This window comes from Ornithorhynchus anatinus, chromosome 14 (genome assembly GCF_004115215.2).
Source record: "Ornithorhynchus anatinus isolate Pmale09 chromosome 14, mOrnAna1.pri.v4, whole genome shotgun sequence".
Lineage (NCBI taxonomy): Eukaryota > Metazoa > Chordata > Mammalia > Monotremata > Ornithorhynchidae > Ornithorhynchus > Ornithorhynchus anatinus.
The window spans coordinates 51046312-51070093 of record NC_041741.1 but is presented as its reverse complement, the minus strand read 5'-3'; the positions used below and the strand labels follow the sequence as shown (position 1 = coordinate 51070093).

Sequence of the window (23782 nt, the reverse complement as noted above, 5' to 3'; positions counted from 1 at the left end):
ATCAATCGGTGGTATTTATTGCCCCCCTCTAGACTGTAAGCTCAATGTGGGTGAGGAACATGTCTACCAACTCTTGTACGCTCCTAAGCACTTAGTACAGTGCTCTGCACATAGTAAGAGCTCAATAAACACCTTTGATTGATTTATTAATTGAGTGCTTAGTGTGTGCTGAGCACTGTACAGAGTGTTTGGGAAATACAATGCAAAAGTATATTTCATTGCTATTGATTGAGCAACTGACTGTTCAATGCTCTGCACACAATCAGTGGTATCTATTGAGAGCTCACTGTGTTCAGAGCACTGTATTAAACATCTGGGAGAGTACAGTATATTAGAGTGGGTAGACGTGTTCCCTACCATGAGGAGCTTACAGTCTAGAGTAAGTAGAAATCTGGAGAAGCACTAGTGGTCTAGTGGCAAGAGCAAGGCCTTGGGAGTCAAAGGACATGGGTTCTAATCCCAGCTCTGACACTTGTCAGCTGTGTGACTTTGGGCAAGTCAGTTAACTTCTCTGTGCCTCAGTTGCCTCATCTGTAAAATGGGGATGAAGACTGTGAGCCCCACCTGGGACAACCTGATTACCCTGTATCTACACTAGCGCTTAGAATGGTGCTTGGCACATAGTAAGCGCTTAACAAATACTATAATTATTATTATTATATAGACATACATGCTGTGGTGATGGGAGGGAGTATGAATGAAGAAGCAAGTAAGAGCAGCAAAGAGAGGAGTGGGAGAAGAGGAGAGGAGGGCATAATCAGGGAAGGCTTCTTGGAGGAGTTGGGCCTTCAAGAAGGTTCTGAAGCAGGGGAGAGCAATAATCTGCCTGATGTGAGGAGGGAGGGAGGTTCTTGCATGGAAATTGCTGTTCTGCCTGCCTGGCTTTGGCCCTCCTGCTTGACGGTGTTCCGCCTGCTGTCCTCTCCCGTGGTTTCTCCTCTCCCGAGGTTTCGGGTGGTCCTACATCGAATTGGCATTGCCAGTCTACTAATGATTGGTGCTGGGCAGGCCAGGCCACGGGTCCAGTAGGGGTCTCTCAGGCAAGGCCGAGGGGACCAGACCGGCACCCTCACCCAGGTTCTGTCGGCCGAAAGGACTTGGAGTGGTACCGGGGGAACTTGTGGGCTACGGTGTGGCCTAAGGGGAAGAGCACAGGCCCGGGAGTCAGAGGATCTGGGTTCTAATCCCGATTCAACCACTTGTCTGCTGGGTGACAAGTTGCTTCACTTCTCAAATGGAAAATGGGGATTCGTTACCTGCTTTCCCTACGTCTTAGACTGTGAGCCCCATGTGGGGTAGGGGCCGTGGTGATATGATTGACTCGTTATTCATTTATTTATCTATTAATTTATTTCTAATAATGTCTGTCTCCCCCCAGACTGTGGGCTCATTGTGGGCGGGGAAGGTGTCTGCTTGTTGTTCTATTGTCCTCTCCCAAGTGCTTATTACAGCGCTTTGCACACAGTAAGCGCTCAGTAAATCCGACTGAATCAATGAGTGAAAGAAAGGACACTACCAGGCAGAAGGGGACCCCAGCAACCAGGTGGATCATCACCAGGCAGGTAGCCCCGTTCTCTGTCCCTTGGTTATGTTGTCTCCTTAATCAAGCAGGACCCTTTGTCTGCAGAGTAAGGGGGAATTTGCCCCAAGACTACCCCTTAAGGGGGCCTGCCTTCAGACGGTACTGGCAAAAGATCCGTCAGTGCTGACCCCTTTTATCCTCCCACCTTGAGCCCTGAAGATCTATAATAATAATTGTGGCATTTGTTAAGTGCTTACTATGTGCCAGGCACTGTACTAAGCGCTGGGGTGGATACAGGCAAAGCAGGTTGGACGCAGTCCCTGTCCCACGTGGGGCTCACGGACTCAATCCCCATTTTACAGATGAGGAAACTGAAGCCCAGGGAAGTGAAGTGACTTGCTCAAGGTCCCACAGCAGACAAGTGGCGGAGTCTGGATTAGAACTCATGACCTTCTGACTTCCAGGCCCGTGCTCTATCCACTAGGCCACCCTGCTTCCCTCTGAAGGCAGGGGGAGGCCTGTCTGGGGCCGAGGAGAGGGGTCTGGGAAGAGTGGAAAGGGAACAAACTTTGGGGCTGGGGTCTTTATGCAGTTGCCGGCCCCTGAGTTATTGGTAACTCTCGGGCGGGGTTGGGGGGAGAAGGCTACTAACGGGCTTTTGCCTCATTGGTTCTCTCCACCCACCGTATCTGGAGATGGGATTTTCTTTTACGAATCAAGTAAAAGCAGAACAAACCAGCTGGAAATCTGATGCAATGACCACCACGGAGACCAAAGTTCAGCCTTGCCCAACGTTGCTCTTCTTTACAATGGGGACATAGACCAACCTTAGCCCAGTGGGGCCGGGAGCGCAGAACGCAGATAGAGGCGATAAAGTTTGGAAGCCTGCTCTCGGGAACAAAGGTGCGTCTGGAAAATCCGGGGCCTCTCTCCCTCTCCTGGCCCTCCCGGGAGTTTGGAAATCTTCTACGCAGCTGCCGGCGGGGAGGAAAGATGAGGGGGGAGAGCCTGAACTGGCAACAGGGTCTGAAGAAATTCCATCTGGGATCTCCGTTCAGTCCGGGGTCGTCGGAGAGCGGTTGGTTGGTTGGCTTGGGCAGGTGGGGAGGGGTTGGGATGGGATTCTGTTCTCGTGCTGCCTCCTGATTGGCTCTGGCTTCTGTCTGATGGACAGCTGCTGCCTGGGAGTGCTGGGAGCTCGGTGGTCCCTCCCTGGCCCGGCAGGAAACCTGCTGCACTCTAGGGACAGTCCGGCTTCGGGGTGTGGGGCCGGGCCTGACGGGGGGACAGGGACCTACCCTGAGTCTTATCTGTCGTTGAGGTGGGATCCGCTACCACCGTGCCTGAGCTGGGCCTAGAGGAGGGGCTTGTGGTGGGAGAGGGTCTGGGGGTCTGAGCCTTCTAATATATTAACTCTTGTCTGCTGGGCAAGGAGCCCCAGATAAGAGAATTGCAGCAGGCAGATTCTGCCCAGGGATGGAATCTTTAGAAAATGCCTTTTCCTTTGCTCTCTTCATCCTCCTCTTTCTCCTCCTCCTTTTCCTCTTCCTTCTCCCTCCTCCTCCTCTTTTTCTTCTCCTCCTCTCCCTCCTCTTTTTCCTCCTCCTCTATCCTCATCCTCCTCTTTCGCCTCCTCTTCTTCCTCCTTCTCCCTCCTCCTCTTCTTCCTTCTTTCTCCTCAGTCACCTTTCTCCCTCTCCTCCTCCTTTTCCCTCCTCATCCTCCTCTTTCTTCTTTTCCTCATCCTTCTTCCTTTTCACTCTTCTTTCTCCCTCTCCTCCTTTTCCTCCTCCCCCTCCTCCCCCTCCTCCTTTTCCTCTTCTTTCTCCCTCCTCCTCCTCCTTTTCCTCTCCATCTTCTTCCTTCTTCTCTCTCCCATCCTCTTCCCCCGACTCCACAGCATTCATGGGAAGCAGCGTGGCTCAGTGAAAAGAGAACGGGCTTGGGAGTCAGAGATCATGGGTTTGAATCCCGGCTCTGCCACTTGTCAGCTGTGTGATTGTGGGCAAGTCACTTCACTTCTCTGTGCCTCAGTGACCTCATCTGTAAAATGGGGATGAAGACTGTGAGCCTCACGTGGGACAACCTGATTACCCTGTATCTCTCCCAGCGCTTAGAACAGTGCTCTACACATAATAAGCGCTTAACAAATACCAACATTATTAATGTTCATTGAGCAGCTACTGCGTGGCTCACTGGAAAGAGCACGGGCTTTGGAGTCAGAGGTCATGGGTTCGAACCCCGGCTCTACCACTTGTCAGCTGTGTGACTTTGGGCAAGTCACTTAACTTCTCGGTGCCTCAGTTACATCATCTGTAAAATGGGGATTAAGACTGTGAGCCCCACGTGGGACAACCTGATTCCCCTGTGTCTACCCCAGCGCTTAGAACAGTGCTCGGCACATAGTAAGCGCTTAACAAATACCAACATTATTATTATTATTACTGTGCACAGAACACTGTGCTAAGCCTCTGAGAGCCTCCAGTAATCATAAAAGATACAATACCTGGCCCCAAGGAGTTAAACAGTTAGTACATGGTCAAAAGCCCACTATCCTGAGCCAATGCATCCAAGGATAGTGATGGGTGTCTAATGCCAACCTTCTCACTTTGCCTCGATCTCACTCATCTCACCACCGACCTCTCGCCCACGTCCTGCCTCTGTTCCGTAATGCCCTCCCTCCTCAAATATAACAGACCATTGCTCTCCCCTCCTTCAAAGCCTTACTGAAGGCACATCTCCTCCAAGAGGCCTTCCCTGACTAAGCACCTCCCCTTTCCTTTCCTCTCACTCCTTCTGCATCACCCGGACTTGCTCCCTTTCTTTTTCCCCTGTTTCCGCCTCACAGCACTTATGTATATATCTGTCATTTATTGATTTGTATTGATGTTTGTTGCCCCTCCCACCTCCCTCCCAAGCTTGTCGTGGGTAGGGACCGTGTCTCTTTATTGTTATATTGTCCTCCCCCAACTGCTTGGTACAGTGCTCTGCACACAGCAAGTGCTCAATAAATGATTGAATGAAGGAAGGAAGGAAGGAATGGTATCCTGTGGAGAGAGGTAGTTGAAGCTCAGTGCCAAGCCTTTAGGATGGAGATCCTGCCCGGAGGAAGGAGGAATGGATGGAAGGGCTAGCAGCTTGGCGGGTGCCACCCGCACGCCCCATTCCGCGTTCCTACCGGGGCCCGGAGCACAACTGAGCTCAGTTCTCAGAGCACAGTGTTCACTGGTCAACTGAAGGCCACCACAACCGGGAAGAGCAGAGATCTTATCCCCGTTTTACCAAAGAGGAGATTGAGGCCTGGAGAGGGGAAGTGACTTGCCCAAGGTCCCCCAGCAGGTACATGGTGGAGCTGAGATTAGACCCCAGGTTCTCTGACTCCCAGCCCCCGGGATCTTTCCACTAAGCCGCACCGCTTGTTCCACTCCAAGGCGGAAAGATACGCCAAGAGTTTTTCCCTGGTGTACAATGGAAAATTGATCTTCCCTGGCAGGGGGACGATGGAAAGGAGAGGCAGGGAAAAGCTAGCCTCGGTGACTTAAAATATCTTTTCCATCTCCCGTTTCAATGATACTATAATTAAGTGCTATATTTCCCCGTCATCTTCCCGGGTCTCTGTCACCCAGTGAACTGTTTACAGATCCAGGATGTTGTAAATGTCTGAGACGAGCAGGTAGTTTCATTCATGGGGTTCTCGGCATTAATCTGGACCCAAAGGCCACAGGGATCAGGTGAGGTGCGGGGGTGTGGGCGACAGGAGGGGCAGCGAGTGAAGGTCTCAATCAATCAATCAATGAGGGCCTACTGTGTGAGAAACCGTGAGGCCCAGCAGATAGAGCCCAGGCCTTGGAGTCAGAGGACCTGGGCCCTAATCCAGGCTCTGCCACTTGTCTGTTATGTGACCTTGAACGAGTCACTTGATTTCTCTAGGCCTCAGTTACATCATCTACCAAATGGGAATGTCAGAGGACCCGAGCTCTAATCCCATTTCTGCCACTTGCCTGCTGTGTGATCTTGGGAGAGTCACTTCACTTCTTTGGGTCTCAGTTATCTCCTCTGTAAAACGGGGCTGTGAGAGGACCTGGGTTCTAATCCCAGCTGAGCCACTGCCTGCTCTTTGATCTTGGGGGAGTCACGTAACTTCTCTGGGCCTCAGTTTCCGTATCTGTAAAATGAGGGTGTAAATACCCGTTTTCCCTTCTTCTTAGGCTGTGAGCCTCAATTGGGACAGGGGATTGGGTCTAACCTGATTATCTGGTATCTACCTCAGCACTTAGCAACAGTGTTTAGCACTCATTAAGCACTTATTTTATAATTATGATTATTATTTTGTGCTTGGGAGAGTAAATCAGAACCCAAAGACTCAATACAATAGAACTAGGAAACATGTTCCCTTCCTCCTAGTAGCTTACATTCTACTGTGTGCAGAATACCGTTCTTAGCAAATAACAATAATGACAGTAATAGTTAAGTGCTTACTATGTGCAAGGCACTGTACTAAGTGCTAGAGTAATCAGTTTGGATACCATTCCTGTCCCACAAGGGACTCTCAATCATAATCCCCATTTGACAGATGAGACAGCTGAGGCACAGAGAAGTCATGTGACTTGCATAGGGTCACAGAGCAGAGAAGTGGTGGAGCTGGGACTAGAACCACCCAGGTCCTTCTGACTCCCAGGCCCGAGCTCTATCCAGAGGAGCAGCATGGCTCAGTGGAAAGAGCCTGGGCTTGGGAGTCAGAGTTCTTGGGTTCGAATCCCGGCTCAGCCACTTGTCAGCTGTGTGACTGTTGGGCAAGTCACTTAACTTCTCTGTGCCTCAGTGACCTCATCTGTAAAATGGGGATCAACTGTGAGTCTCCCGTGGAACAACCTGATGACCCTGTATCTACCCCAGCACTTAGAACAGTGCTCTGCACATAATAAGCACTTAACAAATACCAACATTATTAGGCCACGGTGCTTCTCTAAACATTCACCATTTGATCCTCCATAATTATTCTTCTCTCTAGTGATCGTGGTCAAAGCCTTTCTTCCATGAACATTTCAAAGAGAAGGGGGCCCCTTTCCAGCCTCGCTCGCCGCCCCCCCCTTCGGTCCCCCTCCCCATCCTCCTGACCAATTCCACTCCCATATCCCAAACATCCTGGTGGATGAAACACATCCTCATCAGCACGTTTCATTGGGAAGGGGAAGTTTTCCTTCCTCAGCTCCTTCAAAGATGCGTTTCCAGATCTACAAATGGAGAGCCAAAGTCTCATTGCCTGGTGTGCTATGCCTTGAATCGAGAAAAGAGAGAATCATTTCTTTGTGTCAGAGGAAAGAAAAAAAATAACCCCCTCCCCTTTCCCACATAGCTATTACAATTCTCTCTTTGTTTCCTTGATGAAATAAATTGCAGAGAACAACCCTGACATTCCCCTTATGCTGAGGCTTTTTAAAATTAACGTTGTGGTTGTGGAAGGGATTTCAAGTAGAGAGAGAGGTGCTAGGTCTCCAGACACAGAGTTGGAGAGGCAGTCTTCAGCTCCAGGGGGAGCCACGTTTTCACCGATACCCATCCACCACTTTGTCACGTGTCTGCCTCACGTGTGACCTTGGGCAAGTCACTCAACTCTTCTGTGCCTCAGTTACCTCATCTGCCAAATGGGAATTAAGAATGTGAGCCTTATGCGGAACAGGGATTGGGCCCAACCCGATTAGCTTCTATCTACCTCAGTTCCTGGCACATAGTAAGCATTTAACAAATACCAGGAAAAAAAGAAAGTCCACCCCCAACCAGGAGCTCCCTCCTCCTCCATATACTCCAGATGACCACTGTCCCCATCTTTGAAGCATTATTAAGGCCACATCTCCTTCAAGAAGGCTTCCTTGACTAAGCCCTCTTTTCCTTTTCTCCCACTCCCTTTGAAAAGCAACATGGCCTAGTGGCTAGAGCACAGGCCTGGGAGTCAGAAGGTCGTGTGTTCTCATTCCGGCTCTGCCAGTTGTCTGCTGTGTGAACCTGGGCAAAATCACTTCACTTTTCTTCAGTTACCTCATCTGCAAAGCGGGGGTTGAGGCTGCGAGCCCCACATGGGACAGGGACTGTATCCAACTCAATTTGCTTGTATTCACTCCAGCGCTTAGTATGTGCCTGGCACATAGTGAGAGCTTAACAAATACTAGTATTATTATGATTATTATTCTGCTTGCTCCCTTTATTCACCCTCCATCCCAGCCCCACAGCACTTCTCTCCATATCCATACTTTATATTAATGTGTGTCTCCCCTCCTAGACTGTAAAATCACCGTTGGCAGGGAATGTGTCTGTTCTCCCGTTACTCTGTACTCTCCCAAACGCTTAGTACAGTGCCCTGCACACAGTAAGCACTCAATACATATGACTGACTTCCCCAAGCCAGCCCCACCGAGGCCACCTGCTTCTGGTCTGCCTGTGGAGCCAAAGGGAAGGGATTCATTAGTATTCCTGAGCTTGTGGATTAGCATCTGCGAAACATACTGGAGTGTCAACTCCACTGACAGTGCTAAACCCCACTGGGTAGTTACTGCATGTTTCCGTTCTCCTTAGCACCGGATTTGCAGGTCAAAAGGGATTTGTCTGAGAGGCGGAGTTGGGGGGGAAAGTTTTGAGAGGCCCTTAACTCTATCCTTCCCTATCATCAGCCAAGGCCGTTCCCAGAGAGATGAGTTTCTATTCTATTTTGAAACCTCTATGGAGAGGATGCCACATTTTGAGATGGAGTGCGGTCTAGCATAGAGTCCTGGCCTGGCAGGCAAGGGTCCTGGGTTCTAATCCCCGCTCCGCCACTTTCTTTTCATGTGACTTTGGACAAGTCACTTCACTTCTAAGTTTCCTCACCTGGAAAATGGGGATTCGATACCTGTACTCACCGTTTCTTGGGTTGCGAGCCCCATATGGGACAGGGACTGTGTCTGACTTGATTATTTTGTATCTACCCTGGGTTTTAACATAGTGCCTGGTACATAGTACCTTAAGTACATAAGTATCTCCTTACCATTGTCTTTAAAGCAGTCGCTCACCTTGCCCCCTCCTACCTCACCTCGCTGCTCTCCTACTACGACCCAGCCAGCACACTTGGATCCTCTAACGCCAATCTTCTCACTGTACCTCCATCTCGTCTGTCTTACCACCGACCTCTCACCCACGTCCTGCCTCTTGCCTGGAACACCCTCCCTCTTCATATCCGACAACTATTCTCCCCACCTTCAAAATCTTATTGAGGGCAAATCTCCTCCAAGCGGCCTTTCCTGAGTAAGCCCCCTTTTCCTCCTCTTCCACTTCCTTCTGCGTGGTCCTCACTTGCTCCCTTTATTCACCAGACCCCACAACTCCACGGCATTTATAATCTATAATCCATAATCCATTCATTTATATTAATGTCTGGTCTCCCCCTTTAGACTGTAAACTCGTGTAGGCAGGGAATACGTGTGTTCTACTGTTATACTGTATTCTTCCAATCACTTAGCACAGTGCTCTGCACACAGTAAGTGCTAAATACTAATAGGTTTGGACAAAGACAGGAGGCAGGCAAGCAAAGCCTCAGCCCTTGCTTTTCTTGAGTTTTTTTTCCTTGAATGGTATTTGTTAAGTGCTTACTATGTGCCAGGCACTAAACTAAGCGCTGGGGTAGATATAGCATAATCAGGTTGGACACAGTCCCTGACCCACGTGGAGCTCACAGTCTCAGACCCCATTTTATAGATGAGGTAACTGAGGCATAAGAGAAGTTAAGGGACCTTGTCCAAGGTCATCCAGCAGGCAAGTGGTGGATACTGGATTAGAACCCAGGACCTCTGACTCCCAGGCTCATGCTCTCCCCACTAGGCCAAGTGCTTAATCCAGTGCTCTGGGCAGAGTTGACTGTAAGCTTCTTGAGGGCAGGGATTGTGTCTACTAACCCTATCGTACTTTCCCAAGCACCCAGTGCAGTGCTCTGCACTTAGTAGAAACTGAAATCTTGAGGACAGGGATCCTATCTTCTAACCGTGTTGGACTCTTCCAAGTGCTTAGTACAGTGCTCTGTACATAGTAGAGACTGATCGATTGATCGGAGAGGACTGTATTCCTCCTGCCGAGACCCAGGAAACAGAGAAGCAGTGTGGCCTAGTGGAAAGAGCCCGGGCCTAGGAGTCAGAAGGACTTGAGTTCTAATCCCAGCTCCTCCATATGCCTGCTGTGTGACGTTGGGCAAGTCACGTCATTTCTCCGTGCCTCAGTGACCTCTTCTGTAAAATGGGGATGAAGACCGTGAGCCCCACGTGGGACAGGGCCTGTGTCCAACCTGATTTGTTTGCATCCACCCCAGGGCCTGGCAATACTAAGTGCTTTATGAATATCATTACAAAAACGATGTTAAGGGTTAAAGCAATGGATTTGCAGGGAGATATTCCCAGACTGGTAGGGTCGGGTGAAATCCGGGGACTACAGCCCCCCTCAATTGGGGCCTTTCCTCTTCTCCATTGGCCGACAGGGCGACCACGTGAGAGGTCAGGGGAAGACGGATTCCACCGCTCAGATCTGGTCCTGGAATGATTTCCGAACAGCTGGGTGCACTGTCAACTGCGAATCCTCCGTCTCATGTCTTTCCACAAGCTAAAGAGGAAAAAATCCTCCGCTGAGGTCACTTCCTCCACCACCGACCTCCCTGCTTCCCCATCCTGCTCTTTTCTTGGACATCAGTTCTGCCACTCAGAGAAAACACCCTCTTTTCCACTCCTAATAGTGATTGTAACTGTGGTATTTTGTAAGTGCTCATTATGTGTCAAGCACTGTATTAAGTCCTGAGGTAGATACAAGGTAATCAAGTCAGACACAGTCCATGTCCAGTGAGGGACTCGCAGTCTACATAGGAGGGAGAACAGGTACTGAATCCCAGTTTTGCAGATGAGAAACTGAGGCACAGAGAAGTTAAATGACTTGCCCAAGGTCATTCAGAAGACAAGGGGGCAGAGCTGGGATTAGAACCCAGGTCCTCAGACTCTGGCTCTTTCCACTAGGGAAGCATCATGGTGTGGGAAGCAGCATGGTATAGTGGATAGAGCACAGGCCTGGGAGTCAGAAGGTCATGGGTTCTAATCCTGCCTCCGCTGCTTGTCTGCTGTGTGACCTTGGGCAAGTCACTTCATTTCTCTGGGCCTCAGTTCCCTCATCTGTAAAATGAGGATTAAGACGGTGAGCCCCATGTGGGACAGGGACTGTGTCCAACCTGATTTGCTTGAATCCACCCCAGCGCTAAGTACAGTGACTGGCACTCAGTAAGCGCTTAACAAATACCACAGTTATTAGGCCACGCTGCTTCTCTACCTTGTACTCCCTGTATTCTTGTTTAAACGTCGGCCCCCACATCGAAAGGGAATATAACAGGCTATACCATCTTGCACGTTCCCTGCCCACAGTGACCTTACTGAAATTAGCTGAATCTTAATCATACTTATGCGGTATTTGTTAAGCGCTTAATATAAGCCAAACACTGGGGTAGATACAGTGGAAGTAGATTGGACACCATCCCTGTCCTACATGGGACTCACAACCCAATCAATCTATCAATCAATGGTATTTATTGAGTGCTTCCTGTGCTAAGCCCTTGGGAGAGACAACAGAGATTGGGTCATCACGATCCCTATTCACAAGCAATTTACAGTCTATAAGGGAAGAGAGGCATTAAAATAAATTGCTGACAGTCTAAGCAGGAGGCAGAAGAGGTGATCAAATCCCCATTTTATAGAGGAGGAGACTGAGGCGTGAATGTACAGGTACAGATAATAATAATAATAATAATCGTGGTATTTGTTAAGCACTAACTAGATGCTGAGCACTGTTCTTAAGTCCTGGAGCAGATGCAAGGCAATCAGGTTGGACGGAGTCTCTGTCCCACATGGGGCTCACAGTCTCAATCTCCATTGTACAGATGAGGAAACTGAGACACAGAGAGGTGAAGTGACTTGCCCGAGGTCACACAGCAGATAAATGGCAGAACTGGGATTTGAAGCCATTCATTCATTCATTCAATCGTATTTATTGAGCACTTAACTGTGTCCAAAGCACTGTACTAAACGCTTAGGAGAGTACAGCATATCAACAAACAGACACATTCCTGCCCATGACAAGCTCAGGGGTGGGGGCGGGGGACGACGACAGACATTAATATAAATAAATAGATAAATAAATAAGCAAATTGCAGATATATTCATATGTGTTGTGACCTTCTGACTCCCAGGCTCAGGCTCCATCCACTGCGCCATGCTACTTCTCAGACATGAAGGTCAAGGGACTCCACAGAGAGATCGGCAGGATTCTAGCAGTCAGTGTTGGGATCGGGTTAGTGAAGACCAAATTGGCCCTCTGGTCCAAGCACTCTGGGACACCCTGAGTGCCATCCCGTCCAGCTCCCTAGAGTTCACCTGAAACTCAAGTGTTTAGTACAGTGCTCTGCACACAGTAAGAGCTCAATAAATAAGATAGAATGAATGAATGAACTCTCACCCTGGGGGCAGTCTGGCCAGCACAGACCATGGGTGGAACTCCCCTGCTCAAAAGGCACCACGCCTACGCCTCGTTAATTCCCCCTTCCAAAGATCAAAATCAAAACCTCGTATATAATTTCATATTCCTTATTGCAAGTCCCAACGCCTGCAAAATCGTTGACTTGAAAATAGATAGGGTAAGCAAAGGTACAGAAAGGGAGGGGCTTGTCTTGAAAGCTAATTCTGCTGTAGTGAACTCTCCCAAGTTTTTAGTACAGTACTCATTACATAACGCTCAATAAATACCACTGATTGATTGATTGATTGATTAAAAGCCTGGAGTTGGGAAGGCCAACTGAATCTTTAAAGAGCAGGAAAGTGCCTGAGGGGCCTGGCTAATGAACTCCTTCGGTTTAATTTTTTTGTCTTGGACCTATTCAAGCTGGGTAGCATCTGCTTCTTCCTGTGCCACTTTTTTTTTTCACTGGTATTTGTTAAGCACTTACTATGCGCCAAGCACTGTACTGAGAGCTGGGTTAGATGCAAGATAATCTGGTTGAAAACAGGTCATGTCCCACAAGGGGTTCGCAGTCTTAAGCCCCATTTTACACATGAGGTAACTGAGGCCCAGAGAAGTGAAGTGGCTTGCCCAAGATTATCCAGAGGACAAGTAGTGGAGCCGAGATTAGAACCCAGATCTTTCTTGACTCCCAGGCCCGAGATTTATCCACTAGGCCACATCGCCTGTTCAGAATTCTGCTTCTCCCCTCATTGAGTTTTACAGGTTAACCTTGGACCAGTCAGTTTGCTTTATTTTCATAGCGTTTTTCCCTCAAGGAGCCCAAAGTGTTTGAAACAAAAGTAACCCGTGAGCAGAGAGAATTCCTTGCAGGATCTAACCCCAAATTTTTCCTTGGTAACTCTTTTAATATAGGATTAGTCATGGAGAGAAAGAGTCTATGATAGAGTTAAAGATCCTCTGGGTTAATACAGATTTACAGAGTGTATTTTAGTTAAGCCTCTGATCCTTTAGTCCAGTTTTTTTTTAATGGAATTTGTTAAGTGCTTACTATGTGCCAGTTACTGTACTAAGCACTGGGGGAGATATAAAATAATCCAATAGGATACAGTCCGTGTCCCACTGTCTTAATCCCCGTTTTACAGAAGAGGGAAGTGAGGCACCCGAGAGGTTAAGTAGATTGCCTAAGGTCCCACAGCAAAGAGGCGGAGCTAGGATCACAATTTAGGTCCTCTGACTTCCAGCCCCATGCTCTTTCCACTAGGTCACGCTGCTTCTCAAATTAATTGAATAATAATAATAATGACAATAATAACAATGTTGGTATTTGTTAAGCACTTACTATGTGCAGAGCACTGTTCTAAGCACTGGGGTAGATACAGGGTAATCAGGTCACAGTCTTAATCTCCATTTTACAGATGAGGTCACTGAGGCACCGAGAAGTTAAGTGACTTGCCCAAAGTCACACAGCTGATAAGTGGCGGAGCCGGGATTAGAACCCATGACCTCTGACTCCTTAACCCGTGGCTCTTTCCACTGAGCCACAGTTGCTTCTCTACTGTACTGTAAATGGTATTTGTTAAGCACTTACTATGTGTCAAGTCCTGTTCTAAGCGCTGCGGTAGATTCAAGTTTATCAGGTTGGACACGGTCCCTGTCCCCACATGGGGCTAACCGTCTAAGTAGGAGGGTGAACAGGTATCGAATCCCCTTTTTAACAGGTTGAGGAAACTGAGGCACAGAGAAGATAAGTGACTTGCCCAGGGTCCCACGGTGAGCACGTGGCAGAGCCAGGGTTAGAACCCAAGTCCTCTGACTCTAAGGCTCGCGTTCTTTCACTAGGCCACGCTGCTTCTCAACTGTAAATCTGCAAGCACACAAAGTCCCATATATTACAGGGAGGCTGACATTTCTTCTACAGCAGAATCTTCTTCCTCTGCCGGGTCTACTTCCTGTGCTGGATCCACTTATGACGCCAGGGCTTGCTGTATTTATTTGTGGATCAGAACAGACTCCTGTTAAGGTAGAACGTTCCCTAATTTTTCCATCATGTTCTATCAGACCAGAGAGAAGTGCATTTAGCAGCAGGGTCTAGTGAACCATTCATTCATTCATTCAGTGGTATTTATTGAGCACCTACGCTGGGCAGAGCAATGTACTAAGCATTTGAAAGTACAATTCATCAATAGAGACAATCCCTGCCCACACTGGGTTTACAGTTCAAGAGGCAGGGAGACAGACTTTGAAACATGTAAACAGGCATTAATATAAATAAATAGAATTATAGATATATATATACATCAAAACAAGTACCCAGGCATCAATCTAAATAAATAGAATTATAGATATGTACATATATACACAGGTGTTGTGAGATGGGGAGAGGGGGAAGAGGAAAAAGAGTGAGTCAGGGTGACGCGGAGGGGAGGGGGAGCTGAGGAAAAGGGGGGCTTAGTTTGGGAAGGCCTCTTGGAGGAGGTGAGACTTCAGTAGAGCTTTGAAGGGGGGACATGAGATTATTTGGCGGATTGAGGAGGGAGGGCGTTCCAGGTCAGAGGTAGGACGTGGGCCAGGGGTCGACGGCGGGTCAGGCGAGAACGAGGCACAGTGAGAAGGTTAGCGGCATCAGAGGAGCACAGTGTGCGGGCTGGGATGCAGGAGAGAAAGGAGGTGAGGTAAGAAGGGGCAAGGTGATGGAGAGCTTTGAAACTAAGAGTGAGGAGTTTTCATTTGATACGGAGGTTGATAGACAACCACTGGAGATTTTTGAGGATGGGGGTGACATGCCCCAGCGTTTCTGTGGAAAGATAATCCGGGCAACGGAGTGAAGTAAGGACAGAAGTGGGGAGAGACAGGAGGTTGGGAGGTCAGAAAAGAGGCTGATGCAATAATCCAGTCGGGATAGGATGAGTGATTGTACTAACGTGGTTAGCGGTTTGGATGGAGAGGAAAGGGCGGATCTTGGCAAAGCTGTGAAGGTGAGACCTGCAGGCTTTGGTGACGGATTGGATGTGTGGGGTGAGTGAGAGAGCTGAGTCAAGGAAGACACCAAGGTTGCGGGCTTGTGAGACGGGAAGGATGGTTATGCCGTCCACAGTGACGGGCAAGTTAAGAGAGGACTAGGAGTCAGGAGACCTGGGTTCTAACTGCAGTTCTTCCACCCACCTGCTGTGTGTTCTTGGGCAAGTCACCTCGCCACTCTGTGCCTCAGTGACCTTATCTGCAAAATGGGGATATCTGCTTTGTCTATGTGGCTGCGGGTCAGGGATTCATCTCTCTCATTCAACCCACATTATTCAATCTGTCACCAAATCCTGTCAATTCAACCTTCACCACATCACTAAAATCTGCCTTTATCTCTTCATCTAAATTGCTACCAAGTTAATCTAAGCTTTATTGTTGTACTTTCCCAAGCGCTTAGTGCGCACAGTAAGAACTCAATAAATGACTGAGTAAATACTTATCCTATCTTGCCTCCTTGCTGACCTCCCTGCCTCCTATCTCTCCCCACTTCAGTCCATACTTCAGTCTGCTGTCTGGATCATTTTTCTACGAAAACGTTCAGTCCATGTTTCCCCACTTCTCAAGAACCTCCAGTGGTTGCCCATCCACCTCTGCATCAAACAGAAACTCCTTACCGTTTGCTTTAAAGCACTCAATCACCTTGCCCCCTCCTACCTCATCTCGTTACTACAACCCAGACCATACACTTTGGTCCTCTAATGCCAACCTACTCACTATTCCGTGATCTCGTCTATCCTTCCACCGACCCCTCGTCCATGTCCTGCCTCTGGCCTGAGACGCCCTCCCTCTTCATATCCAACAGACATCACTCTCCCTACCTTCAAAACCTTACTGAGCACACATCTCCAAAAACCTTCCCCAGTTAATTCCTCATTTCCTCTTCCCTCACTCCTTTCTGTGACACCCTTGCAATTGAATTTGCTCTCTTTATTCATCCCCTCCTCAGCCCCACAGCATTTATGTACAGATCCGTAATCTTCCTATTTATTTTAATGCCTGTCACTCTCCAGACTATAAACTCGCTGTGGGCAGGTAATGTGTCTACCAACTCTGTTGTAATCTCCCAAGTGCTTAGTACAGAGCTCTCAACACAGTAAGCGCTCAATAAAGCGCTGAGAAGCAGCGTGGCTCAGTGGAAAGAGCATGGGCTTTGGAGTCAGGGCTCATGAGTTCGAATCCCAGCTCTGCCACTTGTCAGCTGTGTGACTGTGGGCAAGTCACTTAACTTCTCTGTGCCTCAGTTCCCTCATCTGTAAAATGGGGATTAAGACTGTGAGCCCCACGTGGGACAACCTGATTCCCCTATGTCTACCCCAGTGCTTAGAACAGTGCTCGGCACATAGTAAGCGCTTAACAAATACCAACATTATTATTAAATACCACTAATTGACTGATTGCTCAGTAAGCGTTTAATCATTGCGGATGGGATTGCAAATTCTACATCAGTCTCTCAGCAGTTCCTTCACTTGGGTAGTGATACCGTCAGCAAAATCACCCTGATATCACCATCACAATACCTCCCACCCTTCATTCTTTCCTAACTCCCCTTGGCACAAAAACCCCAACCCCTGCTCCTCTCCTCACCCTATGCCATTCAACCTCCTACTCCTTGTCCATTCCAGGGTACATCCTCAATCCTACCCTGGACCCCATCAATCAGTTGATCAACCGATGGTGTCTGTTGAGCACTCACTGTGTGCAGAGCACTGTTTTAAGCATTTGGGAAAGTCCACTACCATAGAGTTGGTAGACAGGTTCGCTACTCTCAAGGAGCTTACGGTCTACAGGGAGGAAACAGACATTACAATAAATTGCAGGTCGGGAAATACTTTACACCCCCCTCCCCGCCCCCCAGCACTGGTGTATCCCCCAGCACTGGTGTATATATGTACATATCTATAATTCTATTTATTTATATTGATGCCTGTTTACTTGTTTTGATGTCTGTCTCCCCCCTTCTAGACTGTAAGCTCATTGCGGGCAGGGATTGTCTCTCTTTATTGCTGAATTGCACTTGCCAAGCGCTTAGTATAGTGCTCTGCACAGTGTAAGTGCTCAATAAATACCAATGAATGAATGAATGAATGAATGAACATAAGGGCTGTGGTTCTGGACTCAGTATCAAATAACCACTATCCCTACCCCAGCTCTTTCCCCTACCTGTATTTTATTTTAATGACTCTTTCCCTACTAGACTGTCAGTTCCTGAAGGCAAGGATCATGTTTACTTCCTCTTTTGTATTCCCCCAAGTGATTAGTACAGAGCTCTGAGTACAGTAAGCACTCAGTAAATGTCACTTTTAAATGGTTTTTGTTAAGTAATTGATTGAGGGAATGATTGATCCCCCGGTTCCATGAACCTTGAACATTTCTTTGGTAAACGCTGGTCTGCACTGGCAGAAATACATGAAATAATGTTATATTTGACTCTCCCAAGCAGTTAGTAACGTGCTCTGATTCAGTAAGCACTCAGTAAATACCATTCATGGATTGATAGACAATAAGCTCCCTGTGGGCCTGGAAGTCAGAAGGTCATGGGTTCTAATCCTGACACCTCTGCATTTCTGCTGTGTGACCTTAGGCAAGTCACTTCACTTCTCTGTGCCTCAGTTACCTCCTCTGTAAAATGGGGAATAAGACTGTGAGGTCTATGCGGGACAGGGACCGTGTCCAATACGATTTTTTTGTATCCATCCCAGCGCTTAGTACAGTGCCTGGCACATAGTAAGCCCTTAAATACCCTAATTATTGTTATTATTATTATTATTATTAACTCTGTTATAGCATACTCTCCCAAGCTTAGTACAGTACAGTACTGTACTGCACACAGTAAGTGCTCAATAAATACCACTGACGGATTGATCTATTGAAATACATAAACATGACAGACGGGCCGTCTACCCTGACCCGCTGCTAATTGCAAAGAAAAAAACCCAGACTCAAAGATAAGTCCCTAGGTCATGTCATTTCTTCACCACAGAGAAAGAAAGAGACTCTCGAAGTCCCACCTTCACGAACTCTTTAAGCCCCACTTCAAATTCTCTTTCAAGAAAAAAAATCTGCTTACTCTATCTCCATCCCCTGAAAGCTTCCTACTAGTGGAAGAAAAAGGCTGTTAAAGATGAAGTTACATTTCACTCCAAACCATATTGTCATTGGGGATTCCATCCACATCCTTGCAAATTACCATGAGATCTTAGTAAAAGAACAAGCTAGAGGCTCATTTATCCCAAAGAGGCTCCTGCATATAAATAGCTTGTGATACACTTTGGAGCCTTCAGAATTAAAAAAAAAAAAGTTCTATGTCTGGCTACTTTCCCCCAACCCCCAGCCCCTCAACACCCCACCTCGCCTCGCTTTTTTACCAAACCTATGAAAATGTGGGTCCCACTCTTCACAGTTTAAAGAAAAGATTCTTTAAAACCATTTTCACAGCATGTCTCCTCTTTCAGCAAAAAGACCCAACTGAATTTGTGTTATGCAGGGGTTTGGGATGGGAGGTGTCTTTCTTTCACTGAGTATTTCATATTAGGCCATCGGCTGCCACAAATAGAACAGGAGGGAGGAGGAGGGGAGAAGGGAGGGAGAAAGGGAGAGAGCACAGTCAGTCAACCGTATTCCTTGAGGACTTACTGTGTGCAGAGCACTGTATTAAGCACTTGGAAAATACAATCTAACAATATAAAACACACACATTCCCTGCCCACAAATAGCTTAAAGTCTAAAGGGAGCTTACAGTCTAGGGGGAGAGAGAAGGGGAGAGGATGGAGGGAGAAGGGGGAAAGAGAAAGGGAGAAGAGGGAGGAAGAAAGAGAGAGAAATAATAATGTTGGTATTTGTTAAGCGCTTACTATGTGCCGAGCACTATTCTAAGCGGTGGGGTGTATACAGAGTAATCAGGTTGTCCCACATGAGGCTCACAGTTAATCCCCATTTTACAGATAAGGTCACTGAGGCACAGAGAAGGCAAGTGACTTGCCCACAGTCACACAGCTGACAAGTGGCAGAGCTGGAATTCGAACCCATGACCTCTGACTCCCAAGCCCGGACTCTTTCCACTGAGCCACAACGCTTCTCTAAAATTTAATAATGATGGCATTTAGGCGTTTACTGTGTGCCAAGCTCTGTTCTAAGCGCTGGGGGATACGAGGTAATCAGGTTGTCCCATGTGGGGCTCACAGTCTTAATAATCCCCATTTTACAGATGAGGTCACTGAGGCACAGAGAAGTTAAGTGACTTGCCCAAGGTCACACAGCTGATAAGTGGTGGAGGCGAGATTAGAACCCACGACCTCTGACTCCCCAGCCCGGGCTCTTTCCACTGAGTCACAAGGAGTGGAGAAGGGAAGAGAGCAGGGAAGAAGAGGGAGAGAGAAGGGGAGAAGATGGGGGGAGAAAAGGGAAAGAAAAAGGGAGAAGAGGGAGGGAGAAGGGAATAGAGCAGGGAAGAAGAGGGAGAGAGAAGGGGAGAGACCAGGGGAGAAGAGGGATGGAGAAGGGGGAGAGAGCCGGGGAGAAGAGGGAGGGAGAAGGGGAGAGAGCAGGGAAGAAGCAGGAGAGTTAAGGGGAGAGAGTAGGGAACACGAAGGAAAGAGAAGGGGAGAGAGCAGGGGAGAAGAGGGAGGGAGAAAGGGGAAAGAGAATGGGGAGAAGAGGAAGGGAGAAGGGGAGAAGGGGGAGAGAGCAGGGGAGAAGAGGGAGGGAGAAGGGGGAGAGAACAGGGAAGAAGAAGGAGCGAGAAGGGGAGAGAGCAGGGGAGAAGAGGGAGGGAGAAGAGGGAGAGAGAAGGGGAGAAGAGGGAGAGAGAATGGGGAGAGAGAATGGGGAGAAGGGGAGAAGAGGAAGGGAGAAGGGGGAGAAAGGGAAAGAGAAGGGTAGGGGAGAAGAGGGAGGGAGAAGGGGGGAGAGGGAGGAGGGGGAATAACACACATTTTGTTCCCAAAGAAGTGACACGCTGATTACATCTTTGCACTGATTTACCGACAACAGTATGGCTTTGTATGCCGGGCTGCTAGTAACTCAAGAGCTCCAGGGCAAATGAGCTTGTCGGCCTCCGCCGCCTGCCATTGGTGGGCGGGAAAGACTCCCCCCTTCCCCGCCCCGCACCTTGGCAGCATCACGCACTTGTGGTGTGTCACAATGTCGGCCCCGCAGCCCCCGCCCGGCCCCCAACCCCCAGCCCCCAGCCCCCGCCAGCTGCTGGGCCCAGACACCGACGTGGGGGCGGGGAGAAAGGCTCTGAGCCCGTTGGGGGCGGGGATTGTCTCTCTTTATTGCTGTGTTGTGCTTTCCAAGCGCTTAGCACAGTGCTCTGCACACAGTAGGCGCTCAATAAATACGACGGAATTGAATTGAAGTGACGGGCCTGGGGAAACCGACCGGCTTTAGTGGTTTGAGTGAGGTCACGGGTTCTAATCCAGGTTCCACCACTTGCCTGCAAGTCACTTGGGCCTCGGTCCTCTCGTCTGTCAAATGGGGATGGAGACTGGGCAAGTCACTTCACTTCTCTGGGCCTCAGGTTCCTCATCTGATGGGGACTGTGCCCAAACCGATTCGCTTGGATCCACCCCAGCGTTTAGAACAGTGCCTGGCACACAGTAAGCCCTTAACAAATACCACAATAATAATAATTATTATATTATTATATTATTATTATTATTATTAGTCGGGACACGGCATCCCCTCTCCCAACCCCCCCTCTATTGTAGTCTCCAGAGCGCTCAGTAAAGTGTTCTGCACATTGGAAGCACTCAATAAATACCACTGATTAATTGATGTACTGTAAGCAGCATGATAGTGGACAGAGCACGTCCTTGGGAGTCAGAAGGTCATGGGTTCTAATCCTCAGGCCACCGCTTGTCTGCTGTGTGACTTTAAGCAAGTCACTTCACTTTTAAGCAAGTCACTTCTATGAGAAGCAGCGTAGCTCAGTGGAAAGAACAAGGGTTTAGGAGTCAGGGGTCATGGGTTCTAATTCCGGCTCCACCACCTGTCAGCTGTGTGACTTTGGGCAAGTCACTTCACTTCTCGGTGCCTCAGTTCCCTCATCTGTAAAACGGGGATTAAGACTGTGAGCCTCAGGTGGGGCAACCTGATTACTCTGTATCTACCCCAGCGCTTAGAACAGTGCTCGGGACATAGTAAGCACTTTACCAATATCATTATATTATTAGTATTATTACCTCATCTGGAAAATGGGGCTTAAGACTGTGAGCCCCAAGTGGGACAACCTGATTAGCCTGTATCTACCCCAGTGCTTAGAAGATTCTGAGCCCATCATTGGGCAGGCAGTCTCTATCTGTTGCTGAATTGTATATTCCGAGCGCTTAGTACAGTGCTCTGCACATAATAAGCGCTCAATGAATACGATTGAACGAATGAACGAATGAACAGCGCTCAACACATAGTAAGTGCTCAATAAATACGATTGAACGAATGAATGAATGAACCGTGCTCGGCACATAGTAAGCACTCACTAAATAAGATTGAACGAATGAATGAGTGAACAGTGCTCGACACATAGTAAGCATTCAATAAATACTACTGAATGAATGAATGAATGAACAGTGCTCGGCAGATAGTAAGCGCTCAATAAATACGATTGAACGAATGAATGAACAGAGCTCTGCACATAGTAAGCGCTTAACAAATAATAATAATGTTGGTATATGTTAAGCGCTTACTATGTGCAGAGCACCGTTCTAAGCGCTGGGGGACATACAGGGTCATCAGGTGGTGCCACGTGAGGCTCACAGTCTTAATCCCCATTTTACAGATGAGGAAACTGAGGCACAGAGAAGTTAAGTGACTTGCCCGCAGTCACACAGTCGACAAGTGGCCGAGTTTATTATTATTATGAACAGTGCTCTACCCATAGTAAGTGCTCAATAAATACGATTGAACGACTGAATGATTGAACAGTGCTCTGCACATAGTAAGCGCTTAACAAATACCAACATTATTATTATGAATGAACAGAGCTCTGCACATAGTAAGCGCTCAATAAATACGACTGAACGAATGAATGAATGAACAGAGCTGTGCACATAGTAAGCGCTTAACAAATACCAACATCATTATTATTATTATGAATGAACAGTGCTCTGCACATAGTAAGCGCTTAACATATACCAACACCATCATTATTATTATGAATGAACAGTGCTCGGCACATAGTAAGTGCTCAATAAATGCGATTGAACGAATGAATGAATGAACAGAGCTCTGCACATAGTAAGCGCTCAATAAATACGATTGAACGAATGAATGAATGAACAGAGCTCTGCACATAGTAAGCGCTCAATAAATACGATTGAACGAATGAATGAATGAACAGTGCTGGGCACATAGTAAGCGCTCAACAAATACGATTGAACGAACGAATGAATAAACAGAGCTCGGCACATAGTAAGCGCTTAACAAATACCAACTTTATTATTATGAATGAACAGAGCTCTGCCCATAGTAAGCGCTCAATAAATACGATTGAACGACTGAATGAATGAACAGAGCCGTGCCCGTAGTAAGCGCTTAACAAATACCAACATTGTTATTATTATGAATGAACAGAGCTCTGCCCATAGTAAGCGCTCAATAAATACGATTGAACGAATGAATGAATGAACAGAGCTGTGCACATAGTAAGCGCTTAACTTAGCGCTTAGACTGTAAGCCCGTCAAACGGCAGGGCCTGTCTCTATCTGTTGCCGACTTGTTCATCCCAAGCGCTTAGTACAGTGCTCTGCACATAGTAAGCGCTCAATAAATACTACTGAATGAATTAACAAATACCAACATTAGTATTATTATTAGGAATGAACAGAGCTGTGCACATAGGAAGCGCTCAACAAATACGACTGGACGACTGACTGAATGCACCGAGCTGGGCACATAGTAAGCGCTTAACCGCTATCGTTATGATTGTGCTTATGAAGAAACAACGCGCTCACCGCCGGCTGGGCGGAGCGGGCGAGGGGAGGCCCCGCCCCCCTCCCCGCGAGGCCCCGCCCCCTCCCGCTCCCAGCCAATGAGCGGGGCCGCTCCGGGGAGGTGTTTCCCCCCTCCCCCTCTAGGCCCCGCCCCCTCCCGCTCCCAGCCAATGAGCGGGGCCGCTCCGGAGGGTGTCCCCCCCCTCCCCTCTAGCCCCCGCCCTCTCCCGCTCCCAGCCAATGAGCGGGGCCGCTCCTGGGGGGAGGGGGTCCCCCCTGGAGGCCCCGCCCCCTTCCGCTCCCAGCCAATGAGCGGGGCCGCTGCGGGGAGGTGTGTCCCCCTCCCCCCGCGCGCGCGCGCGCCGGGCTCCGCCCGTCACTTCCGGGGCCTGTCACCCTCGCCGCCGGGAGCGCGCGCGCCCCCCTCAGACGGGCGGGCGGGGGGAGGGAGCGGCACGCGCGAGGGGGCGGGGCGGCGGCGCGTGCCGGGCGCTGGCACGAGGGCGGCGGGCGGCGCGAGCGGGGGGCGGAGGGGCCGGGCGACCGACCGACCCCCCTGCCTGGCCATGGGCAGAGGACGACGACGACGACGACGACGAGGAGGAGGAGGAGGATCCCGAGGGGCCGCTCAGGGCCCGGCCCGGCCCCCCCGCACCCCGCCCGGCCCCCTCAGCGCCCCTCAGCGCGGCGCCGGCCCTCACAGGTGCTCACGCGGACCGAGGGGTGGGGGGGATGAGGGAGACGCCCCCCGCCCCCCACACGGACCGGGGGGATGAGGGAGATGCCCCCCGCCCCCCACGCG

The 23782-nt window shown here is 48.9% G+C and overlaps 1 protein-coding gene across 1 annotated transcript in view; it reads left to right on the top strand.

Moving 5' to 3' along the window:
* Positions 1–23622: 23622 nt before the first annotated feature.
* PPARA (peroxisome proliferator activated receptor alpha) overlaps positions 23623–23782 on the top strand; it is a 58651-nt gene continuing 58491 nt past the window's right edge. Inside the window, exon 1 of the mRNA XM_029078652.2 lies at positions 23623–23683. The gene's annotated coding sequence lies outside the window, so the exon portion shown is untranslated. The remainder of the gene's footprint in view (positions 23684–23782) is intronic.